We start from the raw sequence: 15,949 nt of genomic DNA on the forward strand, positions 1-15,949 counted from the left end.
AGTAACAGCAAAATTGTGTAATGATCAACTATAATTGATTAGTTCTTCTCGGCAATGCAATGACCCAAGACAGTTCCAAGGAATTTATGATAAAAAATATTGACTAAATCTAGAGAAAGAACTCTGGAATCTGAAAATGTAGATTGAAGGAGACTTTCACATTTTTTGGTTGTTTTGTTATGTTTTTTTCTTTTTTATTTCTCGTGGTTATTTTTTCCTTTTGTTCTGATTCATGTTTCAGAACATTACTAATATAGAAATGTTTAACATGAATGTACATGCATAACGTATATTAGATTACTGTCTCTGTGGAGGGGAAAATGTAGGGAAGGAGAAAAGCATGATAATTAAAAGCTCAAAAAAATGAATGTTGAAAATTATCTTTATGTATAATTGGAAAAAATACCATCAAATACCAAAAAAAGATCTATACTTCCCTATTCCTGCTAGGATAAATTGAAATTTCACAGCCTTTAGAGTAATTTTTTAACCTAGCATACCTTTCTTGTCTTCTTACATCTTATTCCTCCCTTCCCCACATACTCTGTGATCAAGTGACTGGCCTTCTGGCTATTCTTCCACCAGCTTCTATTTCCCAACTCTGAGCATTTTCACTGGTTTCCCCCATGCCTGAAACTTTTTGCCTCTTCTTTCTACCTTTTACCTTCCACAAGATATCTTAATGTTATCCTTTTGTTGCTTATTTTTTATTTATCCTGATTGTATCTTATACTTAGGTATTCACATGCAACTGTTCCCTTCCCCCTCCCCCATTAGGTTAAGAACTTCTTGAGAGGGGGACTCCTTTTGTCTTTTTTTGCAACACACAATGGGGACCTAACAAACGTTTGTTGATTGACTGGCCACATCATATATCTAACAACTATCCATCCAGCATCAATTAATGCCAGACTCATTACCATTCAAGAAAGTCCATTTCACTTTGAGACAACTCACATTTTATCAAGTTCTTCCATACATTGCTCCTTTGTTTCCTCTTTGTAAGAAGGCAATTATGTTATACTGTATGTATATCCCAAATATATGTGTGTGTGTGCTTGTTTATGTGTGTATCTTTCCTTATGAGTGTAGCTATCAGTGATTTTCCTTGTTTCCTTCCTTCCTTCCTTCCTTCCTTCCTTCCTTCCTTCCTTCCTTCTTTCCTTCCTTCCTTCCTTCCTTCCTTCCTTCCTTCCTTCCTTCCTTCCTTCCTTCCTTCCTTCCTTCCTTCCTTCCTCCCTCCCTCCCTCCCTCCCTCCCTCCCTCCCTCCCTCCCTCCCTCCCTCCCTCCTTCCTTCCTTCCTTCCTTCCTTCCTTCCTTCCTTCCTTCCTTCCTTCCTTCCTTCCTTCCTTCCTTCCTTCCTTCCTTCCTTCCTTCCTTCCTTCCTTCCTTCCTTATCTTTCTTTCTTTCCATCTATTCATCCATTCAACTATCTAACTATAACCTTTCTTTCTTTCTATCTTCTATCATCTGTGTATCTATACATTTATCTGTCTATCATATGAGGAAGAACTGAATTCAAATCTGGTCTCAACACATTTACTTGTTTTCTGTGATTCTGGGCATGTGATTTCACCACCATCTTTCTCAGTTTCCTCAACTATCAAGTTGAGATAATAGCAGCAGCTACCTTCAAGATTTATTGTGAAAATTCAAGGAGCTAAGATTTGTAAAGTGCTTAGAACATTATCTGGCACGTGGTAGTTATTTGATAAATACGTGTTTCCTTCTTTTCTTCTTCTCATTGCTCACTTTTTATGTAGAAAGGTTACATTGGATGTTTTAAAATCACTGACAACATCCAACCTAAAATTAGTCATGACAGATTTTTTTTTCCTTTAGTGTTGAGTCAACCAGCCATAACAGATGAAAACTAACTGACACTCTGTTTAGTTCTCTTATATACAACTTTGAAAACAGACAACTCTCTGAATGAGCATGATGCTATGTTGTTACAAGATCCCTTAGTGATCACCTCATCCAAGCCCTTCATTTTACATCTAACGAAATGCAAGCCCTAACTAACCAAATAGCAAAATAACATAGATAATTAGCAGCAGAATTAAGGCTTGAACTCAGATCTTTTGCCTCTCAGCACAGTGTGCAACCTCGTTGATCACAATACCAAGGTTTTATCATGGAATTTCAGAGGGCACAGGGATTTCTGAAGTTATCTTGCTCATTCCCCATCTGTACAAGAATGTCTTGTACAACATTTCTGACAAATGGATGTCTAGGTTCTGCTTGAAATCTCTCCATGAGGAGTCTGGATGATCACTTCTTTTTTTTATAGTACATAAGGTTTCTTTTGTGCATGGGTGGATTATATATTCATTTAGATTCTTTTTATCTCACAGAATCTGTTACTATACATTTCTGCTTTTTGGTGATGGGGAAGTCATTACTTCCTTACTCCATTTTATTTGGGTTAGGGATAGAGAGAAAGGCATTGATTACTTAGTGAAATCAGTCAATAAACATTTATTAAGTGCCTGCTGTGTGCAAGATCAGAAGCCTAAAGATCAAACAGCCCCCAGTGGACACATTTTCCAGCCCTCCCATTTTACAGATTAGGAAACTGAGAGTTGCAGTGGTTAAAATAGTGTCTTAAAGTCACCTAGTCAAATTGTCTAGGTCTTGATAAGTTGTGGTTTGTAGCATGAAGGTTTGTGCTATGGAGCTTGACTGAGCAACAATTGGAATCATGATTAAAAAAATAACTAACATCTTAACAGTGTTCAAAGTCTTCTGCATACTGTTTCCTATTTGAGACTCACATCAGCTCGGTGAAGTGGATTTAAAATTGCAGTGCTTTATGATAAGAAAACTAAGGACAGAATTGGTTGATTTACCCAAGCTCATACAGCTGATCTGTGTCTGAGGTGGAATTTGAATCCACCTTTAAATCTAGCCTGCTATACATGACGACAGATTATTTTTATTCCAACTAGTTTCTCCTTTTTTTGAAGTTCCTTCCATCTTTTTTTTTTTCACTTAATAGTATATTATTTTTTCCAGTTGAATGTGAAATAGTTTTCAACATCCACTTTCTTAAGATTTTTGAGTTTCAAATTTGTTTCTTCCTTCTTTTCTTCCCTCCATCCTCCCCAAGATGGCAAAGTAATCTGATAGAGTTTATATATGTGCAATCTTTTTAAACATATTTCAATATTAGTCAACAAATTAGGTTCTTAATCTAGAGTCTACAAACTTTTAAAAAATGGTTAGTTTTTTATTTTGAAATAAAAATGTATCTTAATTTTTATCTTATTTTGTTCAATTGTGATAGTATGCTAATTTAATCCCAATTACCAGGGAGGCTGAGGGTGGTAGATTGCTTGAGATTTAAGACGAAGGATGCTAAACCAATCAGTCATCCAAACTAAGTCCAATATCAATATGGTGAATCAATAGAGGAGGGTTCTAGAACTTCCCAAGAAGAGCAAACCATGCATATTGAAAATATAACAATTCAGAATTCCTATGGTGATCACAAGTGGAAATAGGGCCTTCAGTAGTCAGTATATTTCCAAGCTGAACAATACAGGGAAACCCAGGCTTGGAGGAAAGAAAGAAAAAAATGTTTGTTTTTTTAACAACAGTTTTTTTTTTATTTTCAAAAATACATACAAATATAGTTTTCAACACTCACCCCTGCAAAACCTCATGTTCCAAACTTTTCTCCCTTCCTTCCTCCCACCCTCTTCCTCTAGACAGCAAGTAATCCAATGTATGTTAAATGTGTGCAATTCTTCTATAAGTATTTCCCCATTTATCATGCTGCACAAGAAAAATCAGACCAAAAAGGAGAAAAAAATGAGAAAAAGGCAAGCAAACAAGATTAAAAAGGTGAAAATGCTATATTGTGATCCTTTAGAATTGAATTGGAACAATGTCAGACACTTCTTAATTATAACCTTTGACCTTAAGCAAATTACTAGACAGCTTCCAGCCTCATTTTTCTTATTTATAAAAGGAGGATAATAGCACCTTTGTAACAGGATTGTTGTGAGGATCAAATGAGATAAAGTATGCAAAACATGTTGGAAATCTTATCATGATATATAAATAATAATTAGAATTAGAGTAATGGTTATAATTATTGCATGCCCTTTAATTGTTCCTCCAACTCTGAGATTTGGGGATTCCTAGGATATCTGAAGCCCACCAAGGTAATATTTTCAATTCACCCCACTCACCATAATAAGCCTTGCAGCTTAAAATCCCCAACTGCAAATTCTCTCCTAGATGATCAATTAATTGAGTGGAACCATTTTTCTCCCTTTCTAATTTTTCCTTTGCTCTTTGTTTTCAACAGTGAACAAGACATGGTGACCGCCATTGAGAATTAGATTTGTGTGGCCGAGAGACATTTCCACACAGCACAAAGGTAACTGACATTTTCCATTTCCAGTGATGCGAAACTTTCTTCTTAATGTGTCCTAGATAGGTGGGGATGTTCGTCCTCATGTTTCCTTTCGTTCGAGGTTGTTGGAGTCTCTTCCCCTATAATTGCTTTATCCTGTCTGCTTTGTGTTTGTGACTGGTGAAAATGAGAACAGTTTTCTCCATCAGTTGTTCCTTTTTTTAGGTGTGGAGTTTTTATTGTAGGATGGCTCTGTTTGTGATGGTCTTCAGCCAGTTAAGAAGGCAGTTCAGACTGGAGTTGCTTTCAATAACTCTGTATTATCTGTAAACTCTGTAAGAACAAGATGATCATCAGCAATGGGGCTAGGTAGGTAGGAGAGAAAGCCTGCTAGTTGGTAAGATGAATAGCATCATATTCAAAAACCATTTGGGAATTTACTAGCAGGGCGATAGGGTTGTTAATACTTTGTGTCTCAGAACTTAAAATGATGAGGGAATGTATCCTGCATTGGCCAATTGGAAACACCTCTACTTTTGACAAATTAGAAGTATTCAATCCAATATCTATCTCTTGTTTACTGAGTATAACGCAGAATGAATCATGGGCTGGTGGATGGATGGCCTTTCAAACACTTTTAATTAGTGTTGTGGGCTATTTGAATGAGCCTGGGTGGCTTCCTCTGTCATACATTACAACCCACCCCCTTTAAATGGAGGAGAAATCTTATTTTCCACAAGGTAATATTCATCTCTCCCCCAGTCAGACAAGCATAGAAAATTAAACAATGGTCCGTTAAAAAGCCCAGATAATGTATTTATCATTCCGAATTTATGTGAGTTTTGCAAGGCAAATAAGAGTGAAAGCTATTTGTTAGCTGACCTTGGGGAAAATGAGGATGGGAGGGGAGCACGAAGCCTCTGAACCTTGTAAAAATTCATAAATGCAGTAGGAGCTAACATAGACTGAGGACAGCAATGACTTAGAGGGACCAGAATGTCACTATTCTTTCAAGGGACCTTGTGGACAGAACATTTTGGACAATCTAGTGATTTGGATCAGGCCATCTCTTCTTGGGAACTTTCAAGTAGTGTAATATCAATAAATGAAGGTGACTCTGATGCTACTCTTTCTTAATAATTGAAATGAAGTGACAAAGAAATGGGTTCTTCTTCAGTAAGATTTGCAGGGAAATAAATACTGCTAAAAATGACATGGGCTGCATGAAGATGTGGTAGATACCTTCTTACTGAAAGCCTTCACAAAGATACCCAGTTGATTATTAACATTCATATAATAGTAATTTCTTTTGCATAAACATTGACCTAAGTAATTGTTGAGATACCTTCCACCTCTAAAATTCTCTAATGCTATTACCCTGTGACTCAAATAATTCCCTCAAGATTTTATTATTTTTACATAATATCAGTATTCTATCTCATATCTCCTTATATATGTACTTGTTCTATTTTATTCTTTATATACACATAGTATCTATATGTTAACATGTGTATTTTATATATATATATATAGCTTTCTATGAATATATGTGTTTGTATTATATATATATATGTGTGTGTGCTCTGTGCATCATATTTATCTATAAATATCTTACTATGTGTGTGTGTACAATGTGGATATAGATACATAGATATACACAAACATATATGTGTATGTTATATATGTGCATGTAATTATTATCCATAGACCTATCTATAAACATATAGCATATCTATAAACACATAAACACACAAATATGTTTCTAGAAAGAGTTTAGACAAATTTCCTTCATTTTGTACACATCTTGCACATTTTGCTGCATCTCTAGAAGGAATTCCTAAACCTATCAGGTCATAGATGTCTTTGGATAGTAAAGGATTATTAATCTCAGCAGCATGCAATCTGATATTGGATAGAAAAGTAGCCTTCAAATCAGAAAGAATAGCTTCAAGGCTTGCTTCTAATACATGGTGGCTGTGTGACCATGGACAAGTTCTTTAACATAACTATACCACACAGCCCTATTTGTAGTGGCTAGAAATTGGAAAATGAATGGATGTCCATCAATTGGAGAATGGCTGGAAAATTATGGTATATGAAGATTATGGAATATTATTGCTCTGTAAGAAATGACCAGCAGGATGAATACAGAGAGGCCTGGAGAGACTTAAATCAACTGATGCTGAGTGAAATGAGCAGAACCAGAAGATCACTATACACTTCAACAACAATACTGTATGAAGAGGTATTCTGATGGAAGTGGGTATCTTCAGCATAAAGATCTGATTCACTTCCAGTTGATCAATGATGGACAGAAACAGCTACACCCAGAGAAGGATCACAGGGAATTGAATGTAAACTGTTAGCACTACTGTCTTTCTACCCAGGTTACTTATACCTTTGGAATCCAATTCTTAACGTGCAACAAGAAAATAGGATTTACACACATATATTATATCTAGGTTATAGTGTAACACATTTAATATGTATGGGATTGCCTGTCATCTAGGGGAGGGAGTAGAGGGAAGGAGGGGAAAATTTGGAAAAATAAATACAAGAGATAATGTTATTAAAAATACTCATGCATATGTACTGTCAAAAAAATTTATAATTATAAAATTAATTTAAAAAAAATCATAACTATACCACAGGCAATGGTATTCACTAAACTGGCAGTTAGTCAGTCAATACACAGATATGAATTGCTTCCTGTATGCTAAATACTGTGCTAAACCAAGAGGAGAAAGGAAGAAAATGCAAAAATGATTGCTGGTCTAGAAGGGGGTTACAGTACAACAGGAGGAGGAGGGGACATTTACATATGTAAATATATACAAAAAATTCAAAATTAATAAAAAATAAGTTGTAATAAAAATATATATAAAATCAGTTCCAGGAGATTAGGGAAGGTGCCCACACAGACTTAGTAAAAGTTTCCCACAGTATAAGAAGGAACTGAAGGAGAAAGGAAGAAAAGAAAGAAGGAAGAAAGAAAAGGAAAAAAAGGAAAAAAAATGTTACTGAAGAACATGGGAGGTTAACATTGTATTATTTGACAGCAGCAATTCAATTCAAATCCAATCTATCAACAAACATTGATAAAAGCTTTATAAAGAAAAAAATTACTGAATTGTTTGCCTTGCATTGTGTCCATTTGAAAGAATACAATGATCCAATAAAATCCAGTCTATCAATTGATTTTTTAATGAGTATCATATTCTAGATAATGTGCTAGGTTTCTGAGATCAAGACACCAAAATAAGCAGTTCCTGTCATCATGAAACTTCTATTATAGAGAGGGACAAAGAGCAGATGGGGAATGGTGTTTATATTTCTCATTTATAGAGTAGTTCTTTTCTGGGCTATCACAACATTGAATACCATGAGGAGGGGTGTCTCAGAAATATGCTCTGTGCCTTGTAGAACCATGAATGTTGAGAATAATAGAAGTAAGGATCTTATTTTGGCATCATTCTTTGTTGCAGTAGAAATAATTGGTATTGTCAATAGCAAAAGCTAGCCCCCATTCTCCCACACATACACCGTCACTCACCATGTGCACATTCATCTTGAAATGATTGAATTTAGGAAAGCTTACAAAATTTGCCATAATATTTTTCCCAGGAAAGAAATGTCCAGTGTAGTTTGTGTGGCAGTCAGATGGTAATTAGAAATGAGGAAAGATTATCACAGACTTATAGGTTTTAGAACTGGATGGAACCTAAGAAGCAAATCAATGCATTGTCACCAATCCAATCATCAATCATACAGTCTTAGAGTTGGAAGGGAATTCATCTATCCTAACATCTTCATTTTGATAAGTGAGGAAACTGAGGTCCAAAGAATGATTCTAATGGCCTAAATTATATATAGAAAAAGTGCCAGGATTAGGATTTCAGACCTTAAATTCATGGCTTCTTCCACTGTTCTATGCTGCCTTTCATAGAAACTCAAAAGAATAAAGTTATGTATTCAAGATGACTTGGGCAATATGTAGCAGAATTAGAATTTTAACTCGTCTGCATTAAAAAAGAAAAAAAAGAACTATTAGTGATTGATGTTAAGGAGATAATATGGGTTAGAAAAGTTAAATCAATTCACCTGAAGCCTCAAAATAATTTCTGCTTTTAAGGAGCCTATGTTCTATTGGGAACAAGGGAATTACTCAAAAATTGCTATGGTCTAGAACAGTCAATATTCTGAGAAAAGTAGGACAACATGAGGAAGAGGATGAGGAAAAGGATTTAAGTTACTTTGCCTCCAGATCCTTAGGACACATCCTTAGGACTCCAAGGACAAAATGGCAGCTCCATCAAATTGTTGAAGAAAAAGAATAGGCAGAAACAGTGTATTTTTTAATTGGTCCTTTTTTTTTTTTGGTTCCAGTGACCAGGGTGAGGCTCAAGGTCCTACAAGCATGGTGGCTCACATACATGTTTGTGGGATGTAGTGATCATTATCACTCACACATGGTGGTGATTGGGAAGGAGGTTTTGCTGAACAGAATGGGAGGCCAGTATGAGACATTGTTATCAGAGACTGAAATGGGCTAGTCAAGGACAAATAAGACTGAAGGACACAAATATGAGTGTGAAACATGGAACGTGATACCAAACTAAATGAAATCAAAGGCAGAGAAGCTATCCTGCATTAGAATATAAGCCACTTGAAGATAGAAACTATTTAATTTTCATTTTTGCATCTCTAGCACCAAGGACAGTACCTGCTGCATAGTAGAATTTACAAATGCTTTGTTGATTGAACATTTGAAGCAAGAACAGGTAAGATTCTGTGAGAGAGGAGAAAAAGTAACTTGCTTGGGAAGCAGGATTTATTTTAGTCACAACATGGAAACTCATTATCAATGTCCCTTTCAATTATCAGTGTAATCTCAGTTTCCTCATCTAAAAAACGATGGGGCTGAATTAAATGACCACAAGTTTCCCTTTTAGTTGTAACATTTCATGTTCAGTATTCTAAGATTCTGTGTGACTAGGCCCTATCAGGTTTGACATTTTCTGTTCTAAGACTCCTCCCAATTCCGACTTTCTAAGGTCCCTCCCAGCTTTGAAATTTCTTGTTTTAAGTCTCATTCTGACATCCCATGTTCTAAGGCCTCTCTTACTTAAGACATTTTCTCTTCTAAGGCCTCTTCCATCTCTGAAATTCTGTCCTGAGGCCCCAGCATAGCCCTAATATTCTCTCTTCTAAGATTTGTGATTTTCACCACAACTAAAGCTAGTCTCAGTGCAGATGACATATCTCTAAATGTAATCTGAGTGGCTCTCTGGGGATTGGGGCTGGTGAGTTAAAGGCTGCTGGACTGAAGAGAACAAACCAGGCTTTTTAAATATTCTCACTGACCATGTGTCCACGTATAAGCACCTAGCCGAAGTGCGTTATTTTTGAAAGCTTTTAAGTTGTTATTGTCTTGCTAGACAAGTAGGCTGGGCAAACCACTCTCTTCATCATGAAAGTACCACTCTGAACAAAGGCTACTTATTAGGACGCCACTAACTACAGAATAGGATAGCATTCCCCCAGGGTCCACTTCAATTCCACTGGTAAAGGCTTTGTATCCATGGTTAAATCCAGTGTGATTTTAAGCTTTGCCCCATTTGACCATTTTTAAATTGATTGAAAGCTTTCAATTGCCACATTGTGGTTGTTATCTATGTGTTTATTGTCTCTATTACCCCTGACTTTGAGTCTTTTCTCATTTGTATTGAAAGTTTATCTATACCCTGAATGGTGTGTGGGGGGGTGGTTTGAGGTGGGGGCGAAGTGTTTATAGTTTCTGGAGGGAGATAAGATTTCCTTGGAAGAGAGAATAGAGAAATGGAAAAAATGGAGACATTGTCTTTCATTCTCTCTTTTTTTTATTTTCTACAGCATTTCTTTTATCCTCCATTCTTCTATGCTACTTTCCCCTTCCTTCCATCTGTCTTCCACTTCAATTCCCCCTTTCTCCCTCATTTTTTGCTTCCCCTTTCTATGGTTCCTTCTATCAATCTCTCCTCTCCTTTTATCTCTCTCCTTTCCTCCTTCCTGGCATAATCTACTTGAAATAACCCTGTACCACTATTTAGATAACTTTTCATACCCTTCATCTCTGTCATAGATAAATCATTTAGTTATCCCATCTGTAAAATATTGGTTATAGAGGTATAGAGGGTATATTGGAATAGAGGAAAGAAAACCTACTTCACCAAAGTTTCAGAGGCAAAAGAGATTGTAAAAGTCATCAAATATTATTTCCTTGTTATACAGCTGAGGAAAACTGAGCTCTAAGGAGAGTAAATGACTTCCCAGGGTCATACAATTGGTTCCTGAGGCAGATTTTGAACTCAGCTCTTCCTGATTGTTAAATTTGAAGCTTCATCCAGAGAATCTGAATTCTTAAACCTCTGATACTTCATGATATAACCTTTGTTAAAGCACTGGATGCCAATTTACTAACTTGTAAAATGAGATGTAGGACCAAATGATCTTTTCCAACTCCAGATTTATGATCTGATCACCTTAATTGCTATTATTCTTCTCTCTCAGCACCCATAATAGTAAGTGACACATGTATAGAAATTTTAAAATTACAAAACAGTTTATACATATAATTCCCTCATAACAACCTTATGAAATAATTGCTCCAGGTTTCTACTTCATTTTGTAGGCAAGAAAATTGAACCTGAAAATGTTGAAGTGGACTGCAAGTTATTACCAAGCTAGTTGCAGGGGCTGGATTTAAACTGAGGTCTTTGTGACTCTCTGCCCAGCATTCCTTCTATTATCTCAGGATGGTTTTCAGATGAAATCACGGCTGTGAAAAGACATTGTATTGTTTTGTTTTGTTGACTCACTCATCCTCTCCTTCATTCTAGGTGATAAAATACTTCAAGGACCTGTGACCTCAATTTTGTGATTGTGAGCTCTGCTTTACTTAAGGAAGAGTCTCTCTATAACTCAGGGAAAAGTCTTAAAGAATTGTCTGATATGTAAAAATGTCAAAGAACCTATTTGAGATCCCACAGCTATTGTCAAAACTCCAGAGTATTGGAAAGCAGATTTTCCTGACTCCAAGTCCAATATATTATGTCATGTTGCTCCTTATTCTAGACCATAGGAGAGAGAAGAAAAACCATATATGAAAACAAAGCCAAATCTTTCAATCCTCTAGAGCTTACAGGGGATCATAGGACACATCCACAATTAAACAATAAAAATAAAACGAGAGATAAATAACTAATAGGATTCAAGTTTCAGGAGGCCAAAGAACTGGTCTTACTCAAATATAATTCCTGTATTACGGTTACATTAGAATACACCTATTGTCAGACGGAGTTCATATATCAATTTGTTTTGCTTTGGTGTCTGTAGTGTTGCAACACAGAGATTTTTGTTGCTTCTCTGGTGGGGACTCATCATAGTGCCTTCATTGGGAGTCCTCTTTCTAAGCAATATTGCTCTATTTTTCCTCCAACAATCTCCTTCTGGTTATATTATATTCTGTGTTATTCAAGTTTCTTATAATTATTATGAAAGATTATTTCTCATTGATATAAGCTCTCACTCCTTATAACTTCTCAGCTCCTTTGCTAGCTCCTGCAGTTCTATTTCTCTCCAGTAGGTGGAGCTTATCACCATCATCAGGGGATCAGTTAATTCATTAGCAGCCTGGACATTCTAAAGCTTTTTTTTTCTTTGAATAATATACTAAGAGCTAAAAACTCAGCTGTTGAAATACAAGGGAGCAACCTGGCTACTGGAGATCCAACCCAGGATGGTACAAGGAGACTGAGAGGCTGTTGCTGTTCTCTGATCTCTCTGACTGAGAGACCGTTGTGTTGTCTCACCTCTCTCCTCTTTCTTCTGCCTCCAATTTATCTCATTCCCAGTCCACAACACCTGTGTTAGCAAAGGCTGCCTTGCAACTCCTTCAGATGCTATGATCCACAGCTTTGGAGAGTCTTGGGGAATTAACCTGTCCCCCAACACTCAGCAGAGAATTTCCATTCTTTGCATGATTTTTCTGTATCTCAAAGTCCCAGATTTCTTTTTCTTTTAAAGGATTCTTAGTGGAAGAATAGAAACAATCTCATTCTTCATCACTTAAAGGGATTTCTCTTCTCAGCTTCTTTTTGGCTGGGGGTGACTCAGTTCTATTGTTCCTTTTTTTGTGGAGCCTGAGTTGTATACCTCTCACAAGGATGATTAATATTTTCTTCCACTGAGGAGCTAAGGTTTGGAGCCAAAAGCTTATTATTTTCCAATTTTTTTCCATCCCCAACTATCACTTTCTTTTTTTATGGCAGAAAATGAGATTTATTTACACTAAGAAGCCAGCTTGGTAGGAAGATAGACTCCTTAATGGGCAAGGTACCCTGAGAAGAAAATATCTTCAGCAGTGGGCAATATCCTATTAGGGCTTCTGCAAAGATAGGTTGACCAAGCCCTGGTTATATTGGGTACACCTTTTCCTGAGGGCTGGGGAGCAATTTGAGCCATTTAATAGAAGACTATTGACTATCCCTCAGGCCGAGATCTCCAATTGAATGAGATCACTTAACTGGGAGTTTGAACCCAACTATCACTTTCTGATTAAATTATTGAGTGTATCAGTCAAGTTTCCTTAGGATAGTAATGTAGGGCATTATGTTTCAATTCTTCACCCTCTACCCTTCCCTTATTTTTTACCATATCTTCTTCCCTCTTCTTCCTTTTGCTTTCCCTTTCCTTTCCTCCATTTTGCTCTCCTTTTATTATCTTCCTACTTCTTTTATTTCACTTCTTTGTCCTACCCTCTTTCCTATTTTCTCTCTTACTTTCCTTCTTTTCCAATTTTCTATCTTCTTTCCTTTCTCCATCTCCTCCCTTCCCTTTCCCTTTCTCTCCCGCTCCCACTTTTCTACTATTTTCTCTTATTCCTTTTCTCTCTTTATTGCTTCCATCTCTTTTGCCCTGTTTTTCATACATTCCCTCTAGGGTTTTTCTCACTTGCACATTTGCACATCTCAATCTTCCAGGCCTCTGACCAGAACTAAGGTGCTCTTGGCAGTTTGTGCTGTTGCTAAGGGAGACCAAGATCTGACTCTCACATCATTTCACCACCTTCTCCCACTCACTCTAACTGTGTCTCCACAGGAAATTAAGCTCTTCTCCTCCTGTGCCCTCCTACTATAACAAAATGTTTTCCTTCAAAGCATTTAGAATGCATAAGTACTGAGACACTTAGAAGACTGAATATTTTATGAAATGGTTTGTTGAAAAGGATCCTCATCCCCCAAACACACACACACACACACACACACACACACACACACACACACACACCTCACTTTTTGCTGACTTTATCTTTTCTCAGATACTTACACAGGTTTGGAGACTGAATCAGATATGGGGCCAGAGGACTAAAACTCTAAAGGCAAATAATAGAAAAAGGGCAAGAGGATTCTCACAAAGGGATTTATATAATCAGTTCCTCTTTCCTCACAGCCCAAAAATATTCTTTGTTCTTAAAAACTTATTTACCCCTGTAATCCTTCCCTTTGGTTACATTTGTGCCCCTTTAAATATAAATATATTATCAATCATTATATGTAGTCTGTCTATCTGTCTATCTCTCTCTCTCTCATAACTTTAGTACCTATCCCTTAATATTTCCTACCACAAAAGTAATATTATAGACTACATTATCCTCAAGTTCCTTTTTGGTGAAATAGCTAGCATCTAAAGAGTGCCTTAAAGTTTACAAAAACCTTTACATATACTTTTTACAGGTGAGAAAACTGATATAAACAGAGGTGAAGTGACTTGCCCAGGATTGTACAGCTAGTAAAAATCTGTGATTGGGTTTGAACTAAAGTTTTCTTGACTCCAGGGCCAGCACTCCACATACCGCATTTATATAATACAGTCCATTCATTTTATGGATGAAGAATTAATATTAAAGAAGATTGAGGGTGGATAGAGGGCATCATCAGAGGTGAAAATTGAGCTTAGGTCCTCTGACTACAGAGCTAAGATCCTTTCTCCTGTAATATTCCATTAGGGAAATTGTATAGTTATGACCAGACTGTGGGACATAACATTCAGGGAAGGAGATGCTGAATTAAAAGAAGGAGAATGATCCCAGGCAGCAAGCATGTCTTCTTTTAACATCCTGTGTCCAAGGCTGATTTTGTTTATCCCAAATAATTATCTGACCTAGGGTTGGAAATGTTAGAAATTCCCTCTGGTGTGTCAGGGAAAAGAATCTGAGCTTTAACAAAAATTAAGCAAAGCAGATGAAAATATTTTCTGCAACCACTTGTCTTCAATTCTTTCATTCCTTATGTACAAATATCTGACTGTAATCTTCTTAGATCCTATGCTACACTACATAGTGCATAATCATTAGAGTAATGGAATTATTATTAATCATTCATTATTGTAAAATCATAATTATGGAACATACATTATAATATAGCATATAATATAGCATATTTATATAAGTAAAATAGGACATCATAAATTCAATTCATTGAGGTTGGTCTCCATTAATACAGACCACACTACCCCCATACACATGCTTTAATAGAACATTTTATGAGGTGCTGGGTCTAATAAAAAAATCATCATCTTGGGCCTAATACTCTGAGGATTCTTTTCCCTGCATTTTAAAAGGATGGTTCTTGGTAATCAACAACCTTTCAATCACTGGTCCTTAATTGATGCTTTTCTTGTTGTGCAAGAACTATCAGAGCTTTTGTTTCTTTGGTGTAGCTTTTGAAAACCTATTTAGGGAAAGTTTTTAAAATTAATACCAGTGAGCAATAATACCTTATTTCTATATTGCTTTACATTTATTAAAGAATTCATAGTCACGTAGGTTTAGAGCAGTAAGGAACCTTAAAGATGTGTTGGAGGTGCACTCATAAGTCATTGAACAGTGAGCAAAATAGATTTCTTTGTGTTAACTCAACAAAAATACAAGAAATAAGAATACTATGGTATTTGGCTTCTTTGCTTTGCATATCTAAATGGAAATGTCTCTGGTCTTCAGGGCAGAATACAGTGAAAGATAGGATGAATTGTATGGGTTTTTTTCCTATTCCCTCAAGTCTAAGGGACCTTGACTATCTCTGACTGGAACTTTTATGCATTTGGGTGATCAGCATCCTGCTTCAGGAAAACCAATGGCGATCAGAGCCAATGGCAGCTTTCAAAATCTAATCTTTAGAAACTAGGTGTGCATGGACAGAGCAATGGGTTTAGAAATCAAAATCTAATCTTTAAGGATTAGGATAAGTAGAAAGACATGGATTTTCCCATGTTGTACATTGAAATAAAGAAACTGCTTCTGATAATTTCTAGGAAATATTATACGGAACATAAGACCACGCATGCAATCCTATCACTTTACCTCTGAGGAAACTGCCCAAAGCAGTCACAGAAATAGCAGCAGTGCTGGTAAATGAACCCGGATCCTCCAATTTGGAATGGAGTGCTCTTTCTGAAAGGTTGTGATGTCTTTCATAGATGCCAACAAAGAATGACTCTAATTGGGTCTCACTAAGAAAGGCACTGTATCCACAACTGCAGGAGT

General features: G+C 36.4%; 1 protein-coding gene across 7 annotated transcripts in view; it reads left to right on the forward strand.

Moving 5' to 3' along the window:
- DAB1 (DAB adaptor protein 1) overlaps positions 1-15,949 on the forward strand; it is a 1,320,323-nt gene that overhangs the window by 576,607 nt on the left and 727,767 nt on the right. For all 7 annotated transcript variants that reach the window (XM_074265817.1, XM_074265819.1, XM_074265820.1 and 4 more), the window contains exon 3: positions 4,321-4,392. The gene's annotated coding sequence lies outside the window, so the exon portion shown is untranslated. The remainder of the gene's footprint in view (positions 1-4,320; positions 4,393-15,949) is intronic.

The sequence above is a fragment of the Sminthopsis crassicaudata genome, chromosome 4, assembly GCF_048593235.1.
Source record: "Sminthopsis crassicaudata isolate SCR6 chromosome 4, ASM4859323v1, whole genome shotgun sequence".
Taxonomy (NCBI): domain Eukaryota; kingdom Metazoa; phylum Chordata; class Mammalia; order Dasyuromorphia; family Dasyuridae; genus Sminthopsis; species Sminthopsis crassicaudata.